At 41.3% G+C, this 12277-nt stretch overlaps 1 protein-coding gene across 2 annotated transcripts in view; it reads right to left on the bottom strand.

The window, feature by feature from the left end:
- Positions 1-12277, bottom strand: part of Btbd9 (BTB domain containing 9) — a 342942-nt gene that overhangs the window by 165667 nt on the left and 164998 nt on the right. The gene's annotated exons all lie outside the window — the stretch shown is intronic.

Raw genomic sequence — 12277 nt, 5'->3', positions numbered from 1 at the left:
AAAGCACAGAAGCACAGCTAAGGAGTTTGTTCCAGGGTACAACTGGGCAGACAGGCCACACATTCTGCATGAGGTGACACCACCACAGACACATCAAATTCCTATCTGAGTCAGGCTGAAGAGCCAGGGAAGATGGTCGGAGGCAGTCCTGACTGAGCATCTATCTGTAAACACCACAGACCACATCAGGTGCTTATCCTAGTAAGTAGTTGGTTGTTTTTACTCTTTACTCTTTTGGGACTCCTTTTGTTCCTTTTGGCCTGCCATCCAACTCCCAAATAAATCACACACAGAGTCTTATTATTACTTGCAAATGCATGGCCTTAGCTTGGCGTGTTTCTTGCCAGCTTTTCTTAAATTAGCTCGTCTATCTTTTGCCTCTGGGCTTTTTCCTTCTCTTACTTCTGTATATTTTACTTTCACTCTGACTCTGTGGCTGGCTGGCCCCTACCATCCTCCTCTCTTTGTTCTCTCTTGCTGCTTTTTCATCTTTCACCTTTTCCAGATTTCTCCTTCTATTTATACTCTCTGCCTGCCAGCCCCACCTATCCTTCTTGCCTCACTATTGGCCAGTCAGCTCTTTATTATTAGACCATCAGGTGTTTTAGACAGGAAAAGACTCACAGCTTCACAGAGTTAAATGCAGCACAAACAAAAGCAACACATCTTTACATTGTTAAACAAATGTTCCAGAGCATAAACAATGTAACACAACTTAACAACTTAACAACTATAACAACAGCTTACTGCCGCTGCCTTAAGCAATCTCATCCTCATTCTACATACTTCTAAGTTCACAGGTAGAGAGTAATGTGTCCAACACACCACAATGCATGTCTGGCCAGCCATTCATCCAACTACCCAACCTATCCCTGCTTGAAGGGCCCATGCCCTTTTAATGGAACCCTAGAGGGGAATCTGAAAACAGAGACAGATAGTGAATCAACTTCACACAGAATAAAAATTTAAAGTAATAATTTCTAAAAGATATGTTGGGAGGAATATGCAATCATAATCAAGGGCCACTGTTTCATACCAGAGGTTTCTTAGCAACTGCCTGGAAATTCTGCACAACTGGAGTGAAGAGGTCAGACTACCACTTTTGTTAGACCCTTTTCACTTACACCTTCACTTCCCTCTAAAGCAAACTGGCCATAAGTTAGTCATTTTGGCCTAAATTTCAAGTTCAGAAATGGATAAATTACTCAATATCAGTAATCTATGTTTAATAACAATAAAACTTTTAAAAATTTTTATTCTCTTCTTATCCCCATACTCAGTAAAAAGCAGTTACCAATATGCTAAATTTATTCATCAGTCATTTATGAGATACATTCTGTGCTCAAGGTGCTTGCCTGAGCCTAAATGAACACTAAAAATAATAAATACCACAAAACTAAATTATCTAAAAATCTTACCACAATTTTGACTTAGAAAAAATTTCGACAATATTTGACAACAAATTGTTGACATGAATGCTTACCATTAATTTTATCACAAACTCCATAATGTTGGATTTCTTAAACTCTTCATGGCATTAAAAAGTATAAGAAAGAAAAGGGATCATTTTCAGAAGCCCATTACATGCAGGGCACTAGGCAATACTCAAGGGATACAGAAATTAAAAGAATAGGGCACTGTTCATTAGTAGAAAAGACAAGACAGCTGGTCAATTACTCACCCATGATCCACCTATTCGTCCATCCCTCCCTTCATCTTTCTAACAACTATTCAATTCACTGAGGCTCTATGTTATGTTCCCAAGTGTTATGCTGGGCAATGAACCAGAAAGGTGATCCTTGCTCTCATGAACTTGGAGTGTAATAGAAAAGAAACAGGCTACTTTAATAAAATGTAGTAAGTGCTCTAAAAGATGGTGGTGATGGGAAGAGATCATGCTGGTAAGAAGGCTTCTTGTGTCAGGAGATGCCTGAATTAAATCTCAACAAGGAATAGAAGGGAAAACAAGAAGAGAAACAGAACAAAATCTTATCACAAGGATGCCAAAAGACAAGTGAAGACTGTCACAGTTAGTACTTAAAGAAATTCCACAGGTGCATCTTATACTGGTTATCAGCCTCTGATGTGGCCCCAGTACTTGTCTTCTGTCACTCATTGCTTTGTGTGGATTTCCTCCTAATCAGTTTGAGCCTATAGATGACACTGTGCAGCTCTGAGGTTCAGTAAAAGGAAACAAGCAAGCATGTGGGTCCTGTCTTGTTCTCCTGGATTATGCTTTATTGGGGGAAGATTACAACACTGTGTGGACACACTATTGACATTTTAGAGAAGATACCATGGAGCTGTGCACTGTGGAGGTTAATCTTAATTACATCAGGATCAACTAAGAGACATGGGGGGGGGAGAGCCATTTCCAGGAAGGATAAACTGAGGGAAGATAACCTTCCCATCACCTAGAGTAAGTAGTACCTTCCAGCAAGCAGCACAGGCAGAGAGAGATCTGAGATTGGCACCTGCCTGTGAGCTTGTTTATCCTCTTGCTGTTGCCATCTTTTACTGGCACCAGAATATACAGTGTCTTTACCTTCTAACGCAACTGAAGGCCAGTGACAATCCAGGAATCTTCCAGACCTTATTTCCAGAATAGAACCACTGAAAGTCCCAGCTTTGTGGACTGAACAGCTATTAAGTCCTTAGCCTCTCTAGTATAAAAGTCACCCCTGCTAGACTACTCAACACATACTGATTTTAAATAATTCTAACAAACCCCTTACATACCCCCCCACACACACTAGTTTTGTTTGTCTATAGAGCCCTTACATAGGTGCCACATACCTGTAGACATTTAAGGCAAGAAGGTATTGAGTTCAAAGCCAGCCTGATATACACAGCAAGACCCTATCAAAAAAACAACAACAAAAACCTAAAAGACAACACAGCAAGGCATTATGTGCCTTGACAACAGCCAGTGTCTGTATACCAACCATGTGATTACAAGCCTAGCTGGTATCTTGACTATAATTCTCTAACAGACTGCTATGGATTTAAATTCATTCCCTGTCTCCCAATTCATATGTTGAAATGTCACTCCCATGATGATTTTAGGACATGGGAACTTTGGGGAAGACATAGGCCATGAGGTAGAAGCCCTCATAAATGAGATCAATGCCTTGAAAAGAGGCCTGGAGGAGGCTATTTGCCATAACTATCATTTAAGGCCTATGCCACCTCTGGATCAAGCTGAGGCCATGACTTTGGTCTTCTCAGCTACCAAACCTGTGAGAAGCAGTTGTTGCCTCTTTACACTCCAGTTTTTGATAATTGTTCTAGCAGCTTGAATAGACAGAGACATCTCAAGCAAGAGCCATTCAGTTAAACTCCTATTTTGGAATTGTAAACCCACAAAACTGAGGTAACAAGCGCTTGGTAATGTCATTAAATTTGGGATAGTCTACCACACAGCAATAGATAATGTCTTAGTTATCTTAGAGTTTCTAATGCTATAAAGAGACACCATGACCAAAGCAATTCTTATAAAGGAAAACATTTAATTGAGGCTGGTTTACAGATCAGAGGTTTAGTCCATTATCATCATGGTGGGCCATGGCTGCATGCAGGCAGACATTGCGCTGGAGAAGGAGTTGAGAGAGTTCTACATCTGGATTTGCAGGCAGCAGGAAGATAATCTGAGCCACTAAGCCTTGCTTGAGTTCTGAAACCTTCAAGCTCATCCCTATCCTCCAACAAGGCCACAACTCCCAATAGTGCCAGTCCCTATGAGCCTATGGGTCCATTTTCATTCAGACCACAGATAACTGATAAACACAGAACTGAAGACTAAAACGAGGTATTTGAAACAGGCTAGAAAGGTAAGCTAGGTCAGAAGAACAACAGTAAAGAGCACACAACAATGGGGTGTTGCAGTTTATCTGGAAAATAAAAAGCAGCTTGAGATGTTTTGAAACATGAAATGAGAGTCAGATATATTTTAACAAAGACATCTGGCTATAGAATGGACAATGGGAAGTTAAGATCTGAGCCAGATCATCTTGTCACTGGGTTACTGGGTATAAGCCAAAGTGTCTCTACGACTCACTCCCTCCCAGCCCTCTATAGCCCATTCTCACTAGCCCTTTCTTCCACTCATGGCCTTGACCAAATGTCATACAGAATTTGAACAGCCATCATAGAGTTGCAGAGGTCATCAAGGAAGAGCCACTCATCTCAGAGGTTGTGAGGTGGTCACCAATCAGGAGATGCTGCACACATTTCCTTTATCCTACCCTCCCTCTCCACTGGAACCCATCAAAGAAAATATCCACACTCCATCCTTCTTGGGCTCTACACTCTGAAGCTGCAAGACAGATGTAGTAGCCCCTAACCATTAGTACTTATTTTAAAGAAAGAATGTAGACAATCCAAATTGAGATATGCTGTAAGTATAAGATTCACACTGGAGTTCAGAAGAATTCATATTTAAAACATTCATCAATAACGTTTTGGATTATATACTGCAATTGAAGAATACTGGTTTAAATGAAAAAATACAACTACATTTTCATGTTTTTATTTTTATATTTTTAGTAAGACTATTAGAAAACTGAAAATTATATACATTTCTGTCAGGCAATACGGTTTATATCTGGAATGAGCAAGTACAAAACTCTAGGAGAAAAGGACAACTAGCTGCTGCAATGGAAAGAGGTTTCTGGACAGAGCTGCCAAATAGGAAATACCAGCTGGGGAAGAGGAAGGAATTAAAGGTGACACCAGTGATGCTCATTCTCTGAAAGGTGCAAGCTCTGTAATAAGTGGAATATGTGTCACTCCTTTGTAAGCTGGGGACCTGTGTGTCACTTCAGGGAAGTTCTGCAAGGCCACACTGCAGTGTTCTGTGGTTGCAGGGGCAGGGCAGGGACCCAGTAGGACATGAGTGTCTCTTATTAACTGATCCCACTGAGTCTGAAATTGCATGGAGAAGAATAAACAAAGTAAGGCAGCAGAGCGCACAAATCCCCGAAGTATGTGATTCTAAAGTGGGAGGAACACTAGACAGAAAGTAAAGCAGGAGCACAAAGCACTGGGTGGGTGGCATGGGGAAAGTAGGTGGCTATTTAAGGCAGATGGGAACAAGAAAATACACAGGGCAGACAGAAAGATCAGTTCTGTACTACAGACACATCAAATGACAAGGGCTGAGCTGTGCAGAGCCGACAAGCTCGTAGAAGGGGACCAATACTGTTGGAGTAGATAGGAGAACATTGGGAGGACTGTGCATTGTAGGCTACAGATCTCAGACTATGAGGAGCCCTGAGAGACTTTGGGCGGAGAAATACAGAATCTTTACAACTTTCTTCACAGCATATGATCCATCCTAAGCCCAAAGTGCACCCACCCACTTGAACCTAACATGTCATTGGGTTCCAGAGAACACAACTCGAAATGGATGGATCCATTCATTCCTCCAGCCAAAGCAGTTTATGGATGGAAGGCTGGTAAGAAGGCACGCAAAGCCACACTAGCACCAGCTGTGAAGACTGTCTCTGCCTTCTGCTCCTCCACCCCATGCACATGAGGCTACTCTAGAAATGAACAGTTGCTTCATGCTGCATATCACACACTGAGGCACAGTACCTCTGGAGGGCTTCCCATGGACTACACAAACTAAAGAGACAGTAAAAGCCACAGCCTGACTCTTCAGGAGCGGCCTCTAGGCCTTTGCATACTCTCCAGCCACTTGCTCTTCGCTTCCCAGTGACTCTCATGCCCACTTATCATGCCTTTTTTGGGGCATAGAGGTCTGGAACATAAACTCTCAGACCATCAAATAAAATAATGAAGAAGAAAAAGCTAATGGGGAGATAGAATTCAACCTAATAAAGCTAAACACAATTATCTTTAAAATTATTCTCATGTCTCTTTTTAAAAGACCATTGTTTTATTTTGGGGCTGGAAGGACAGGAGGTCACACACTTCCTGCTCACCAGCTCAAGGATTCTGCCACTGCACTACTCTCATTCTCCAATATCAGATGGAGACGTGCTTGCTTACTCTAGGAAGAGGTTTGCTTCCACATCAACTGTGCATTTGGGGATTTTTCACCAATGTCCCCTCATCAGGTTCTATGGTGGGAAGAATACGAAACCATTTTTGCACAATACTGAGAAATGACTGTCTCAAAAGTCAAATGAGTTTCAGAACAAAACCTAAACTAAATCCATTGTACAAAGCTTTACAATGGGCCACATCTAAATCCTACTGATGTCTTAATCTTTCTGGATTTTAATATAATACATCTAACACTGCTTATATTTAGAATATTAAGGCCATGTGGAGGTAAAGCATCAGAATTTCAAATTGCCTACTGGTTGAACTACAAATACTAGACCCATCATCACATAAAATGCCCCAGTGCAACAGAAGAAATACTCCATTTGGGAGTATGATGACTCCACCCTGTCATCTGTCATCTGTGACTGTTTACTTAACCTTCCTGTAAATGAGATTATCTGTCAGAAAGACAAGGCTACTAGGGAACAGTACTGGATTTGATTCCCTATATAGACCCACCAGCCACTCTAGCTGGGTTAGATTATCTACGGCAGACACTCTAAGTTGCCTATGCTTACCACATAGTTGGCCTGGAATAAAAATTACATTTCCCAAACTCTCTAGAAGTAAACCTTCTGACTACCATCTGGTTTGTTTACTATTTCCCTTTGTCTTGTTACTTCTCCTTTGCAATCTATTCTTTCAGTTATTTTTGCAGTGATAAAAATTTAACTTGAGGGCCTTGTGCATGCTAGGTCAGTACTCTGCCAAGGAAATTCATGCCCAAGGCTACCCTACATTATCTGCAAGGCTCTCTCTGCTACCCACACCCTCAGCCCAGATCCTTCAACAGCATCTGTTCTCAGCAGCCACTCCCTTTCCTTCCCTTTATCATCAAGCTTCTTAAACTCAATGCTCTTACAAGTTCTACTTCCTCATTGTAGGTACAGCTCCCAGGATGTCCATTCTCCTTCACTCTACTGAACTGATGTGAAAAGTAAATTTAGGTGTTCATAAGGCCCAATGGCCCCTCTTCAACTTGGTGGCCTGAATGGCATCTAGCTCCATTAACCACCAGTTTTCCTCAAAAGTAATCCTTCCCTCTGACATTTCTTTGTCTTTTTGAGGTGCTAGAGACCCAACACACGACTCTGTATATGTTAGATAAGGGTTCTACCACTGACCTATGCTGCTACCGTCTTCAGATTCTTCCACTGCCCACTCCCTCGTACCATTCCCTAGAATGACATGACAACAAACCACCAGATGTCAAAATAGTCACAGCTCCATCCTGTATCCCCTTTTCCCTTTTCAGATCAGGCTGTTACCTCTTCTCTCACAGTATCTCCTCAGTTCCCTCCATTCACGATGAAGGTATCAACTGGTATTTATGGACTTTGACCTTTCTACATCTGCCTCCTCCAGTGGACATTCATGGAAATAGGGATCATGCCCATTTTGATGACCATTACATGTCAGAAAAATGTTTACTGAATATAGAAACAGAGCAATTTGTAAAGATATAGAAAGGAAGTTGTCTTTCTAATGTAATATTTTAATCTAATAGCACCAACATCTCTCTACTATTGTTTAAGAACCCACCATACCCTCCCATCTCATCTACTTTTCAGACAATGTTACCATCATTTTGGTAGTAGGGGTTGCAGCTAGAAAACTCAAGCACCTTTAATTTCTTTTTCATTGCCTGTTTAAAAACAAAAAACAAAACAAAAAAATGGCCTGCTTGCTTCATGTAACCCATGTTGGCCTTAAATTCCCTTATCTAGTCAAAAGTGGCTCTCAGCACCTCATCTTCCTGCTTCCATTTCCTAAGGACTGGGATCACAGCATGGACCACCACGCTAGGTCAACAGCTGGTTTCTAGATTCTATTTTCAAACTGCCTGTAAAGCCGGGTCCAAGTCACTGTTCCTACTGTTCCTCAGTCGTCTCCTGTCATCTGAAAGGACTGCCCTCCCTCCCTCAAGGCTCTACAACGTGCTATGTATGCTGCTGAGACTATCTCTATAATTAATACTTCCAAGAGGAAGAAGAGACTCATCATCATACAGATACAAAGGGATCAACCCTGAGAAAATGGAAGAGGAAGAAACCTGGAGCATCTTCCACACTACCTCGTCTATTGTCTGGGTTCCAGGTGAGAGTAACTAGAAGTCATTTCCCAGAGGAAGCATCCTCAAGTAGTTAAGGACGTAGGTTTGAGGGGTAACTAGGACAGGACTGAAGAAATACCCTAGACAAACAGAGAGAGAGAGAGAGAGAGAGAGAGAGAGAGAGAGAGAGAGAGAGAGCACTCTTTACATAAGAAGTTCCAACTGCAAATGCCGAGTGAGAACCACATGGACAAATCCACAGAAGGGGCTGGAATCTGCCTCTGCCAGAGTTCAGAGTGTGAGGCATGAGCAATGGTGACTGAGCACAGAGTGGGAAGACCATGAAGTCCCATAGCTCAGCTGTGGCTCCAACACTGTTCCAGGGCTTCAGGATGAAATGAAAAGTGACTTATTAAATATAACTAGCATAGTATATGACACACAGTAAGTGGTGAATACAAGTTCACTTTATATAATCTCTTTAAGAGATTCCAAGGAAGACTGGCTTTGTAAATTGATTCTAATATATTTGAAATAGTACTGACCATTTTTGTTGTTGGTAGTGTATGTGTGTGTTTTGTCATGGTTGTGATTGTTTTGAGCCACTGTCTTATGTAATTCAGGATGGTCTTGAAACTGCTATTTAATCAAGGATGACTCTGAACTTCTGATCTTCATTCTTCTACTCTAAGTGCTAGGATTAAGACAATATTCTTTCTAGTGGTTATTATACTCAATAAACAAAAAGTTGAATTTCTATGAACAATAAACAATATGACAAACAAATTAAGGAAATCAGTTCCACTACAACAGCATATAACAAGAGCAGCAGATTGAGGATATGGTTCAGTGGTAAATGAGGCTCTGAGCTCCATCACCAGTATAATAACAACAACAATAAATGTCAAATATTTAGGGAGAAATGCCACAAAAAATCTAAGACATAGAAAGCTGTATGTGTTGGGACAAGTGACTATGGTCATGTGAAAAAAAATGGAAGAATTCAGACTCATAATTCATGTTATATAAAAAAATTAACTCAACATGTAGGATAGATTAAGTATCAATTCTAAAACTAGAAACACAAGAAAACTGAGATAGTTAGCTTTATGACCTTGGGTTAGGCAAGAGTTCCTTAGACATGAAAAAGGGATGGATTAGGCTTCATCAAAATAAGAAACTTTCGTGCTTCAATGGATATTACCAAGAAAGTAAGTCCAGGCATACAGTTTGGCAGTAAAGCAGACACTTAGCACACAGAAGCTCCCTGCCCCCAATACCAAAGCAAGTGTGGTTGGAGCATAAAAGAGACACTCCACACAATGGGAGAAAAATCTTTCTAAATTACAGCTATGAGAAGGATTTATAACCTATAATATGAGAAGAGCTTTAAAATCCAATGACTAAAAAGACATTAAAAGGAAGAAAAAAAAACCAGCATTAACAATTTCTGGGCAAATAAACAAACAAAAGGACTTGGTTTAAAAATGGACAAAGGAGCTGGGTAAGACATTTCCCAGAGATGATCTACAATCTCTAAATAGGCACAAAGATGCTCCACAGCATTACTCCTCAGGATGAGCACATCAAAGCCACCCCGAGGTGCCCATGAGGATGAGGACAATCAATAACTCATGATACAGTGGGGACATCAAGTCAGAATCACCCACAGCACTAATGGGACTCTCCCAAGGAAAATATTCGGAAGTTCCTCAGAAAGCTCAACAATAAGCTGCCACACCGAGGAAGACCTACACACATCTACAAAGACACCCAACACAGGTGTTCCCAGCAGCTAGTCATAAAATACCTACCCGCTAACAAATACCTTCCTAAACAACTGCTCTGCACTCACTCACACCGTGGAACACTACTAAGTCACGAACAAAAAAGAAGTGCTGACCCTTGCTACAACACTGCTAAATGTTCAGAACATTTCAAAAAGTAAAAAAAAAAAAAAAAACCAAAAAAAAAAAGGACTTATGTTATGACTATCTCTTTTTTTTTTTTTTTTTTTTTTTTGAAAACTGGAGAAGTAGTGATAAAGTCACTCATTTAGAGCACTTGCCCATTTCCTCCTAGCCCACTCAGCACTCAGTTCTGTGTCTTTAACATCTTATAACAACAGGATACAAGGTGTGTGAACTCAGCAAGTAAGGGAACAGCACAGACAGATGTGCTCTTATCCAGCACTATCCAAAGTAAGGATGCATACATTATCAACAGCATAGCCGGGACAATGAAAGTCGGGCTGTAAAGGCTGAGCGCTTCAGTCCAGACCAAGTGAAGAAAAAACATCTCAAGCCACTAAATACACAACCCTGAGTCTGTCTGGCATGCATGAGATCTCATTCTGCCAAAAAGCAAATTCAAAATAAATATCAGGCTTCTAGAGGAAAGGAAACTCAAACAAGCAAAACCATTTCTAGCTGTTAATGAAGACAAGAGAAAATAAACAGATGTGTTTTGTTCTGGGCTTGTTATTAGTGAGTTGGCCAAGGTTGGTAAAGCAGGAGATAAAAAGAGCCTCGGGCTGTAGGTAGAATGATGGCCTTCAACTTATACCTCCTATTTCAACAACATTCCAAAATTACTTCGGAGATAGAAGTTTGGCCTTTTTGGTATCTGTCAATTAATACTGAAAGAATGAGGTGGGAAACAGGAAACATGGCTGTTGATGGCTCATAGCTTCTGCTCCAGGGATACAAAGAGACCCTTGGATGTCCCACACCTTCAAACAAACTGAAGGAGTCAGTCCACAACCTAAGTGTTCCCAAAAATTACAGAAATCACCTTCTGCTCCTGGCTCAGACAGCTTGGGCAGTTCTAGGACATACTGTGGGCACTGGCTTCTGTCTGGAGTGCTCAGTCCAAAGTGTGCTAAGGAGAGGCCTCTAGCACCTTCACAGCTGACCTGGGCAGGACTAGGGTGGCATGCGCATCACTCACTTTGAACATTTAAAGAAAACAGAAGCATTGTAACTCCAGATAATTTAGAAATTGGCACAAGAGTTTAAAAAAATAAATCCAATTGGACAATTATTGTAAGGCTCCTGCCAACTTTTGGTTTTTTTGCCAGAGAGAGTAATGATTCCTGCCAGTCATTCGAAAAAAGAATAGCTTCTAGAAAATCCAAATTGCAATGACCTAAAAACGGTAACCCTACATCAGCAATAAGAACTTGTAGGGAACTGGAGATCTGGAAATCAGATTCAAACTCAGAAACTTAATCTCTGCTTCCACAATGGAGCTCCAAGCTAGGAACAGAGCTCAGTGGAAGCAAGCTGGCCTAGTGTGTATGAGGCGCTCAGTTCATCTCCCAGCAGTGTAACAAATAAACAAGTGTAAAAATACACAAATCATTGTGGAGTTCCTTGCAAAGATGCTTTACATTGTATTGGTTCTGGAGTGCACACCAGCTATAGAGACCTTGTGCTCCCAGGGCAACTGCAAAGACTTTCAAGTTATTGTGTCCAGGTTTATTCTATGAAAAGCCACATATGTTTGTAAATAAGCCAAAGCCAATGCAGCCACGAAGTAGACAAAGCCCACAAGTCACTAAGGAGCTAAACAAATTGGGCATGGTGGCACCCAAGTGTAATCCCAGGACTCTGAAAGCAGAGGCCAAGACAGAATCATAATTCAGCACCCTGGACAGTTCTCCCCTCCGATGAGCAGGAATGTTACAAATGAGGGAGTAAACTTTGGGAAGGGGAGGTGGGGGTTGAGACTGTTGTTACTTAATCAACAAAAGCTGTTAGAGGATCTTAAGAGGCATGTGCTAGGAGCTACCCCCATGGTGGGCCTCCAAACCCAAACCTGAGCCCAGCAAGCAGGTCAGGTCCCTAGGCACTTATGAAGGGCAGAAGCGATGAGGGAGAAACCCCTACAGCTCTGTGAGAGGGGCACCTAGCACCTTCTCTCAAAGGGCCAGCCTACATGCTCTAACATTCTACAGTAACTGTGAGGAGCAGCAGCCAAGTTGTAAATGCTGTTGAGAGTTGTTTTTTAAAAAAAAAAAAAATTCCAAATTTATCAAGTTTAAAGCAGCCTTACACCACACTGCACAGAGATAAACACATGACATTCCCAACTGCAGAGTTCAGTGGTAGTGAGAGGACTGAGAAAAATCACTTGGATACCCCAACACAA

Source organism: Phodopus roborovskii, unplaced genomic scaffold (genome assembly GCF_943737965.1).
Source record: "Phodopus roborovskii unplaced genomic scaffold, PHOROB, whole genome shotgun sequence".
In the NCBI taxonomy this organism is placed as follows: domain Eukaryota; kingdom Metazoa; phylum Chordata; class Mammalia; order Rodentia; family Cricetidae; genus Phodopus; species Phodopus roborovskii.
The sequence above is the reverse complement of the archived record's forward strand: the minus strand, read 5'-3'. Positions and strand labels throughout refer to the sequence as shown.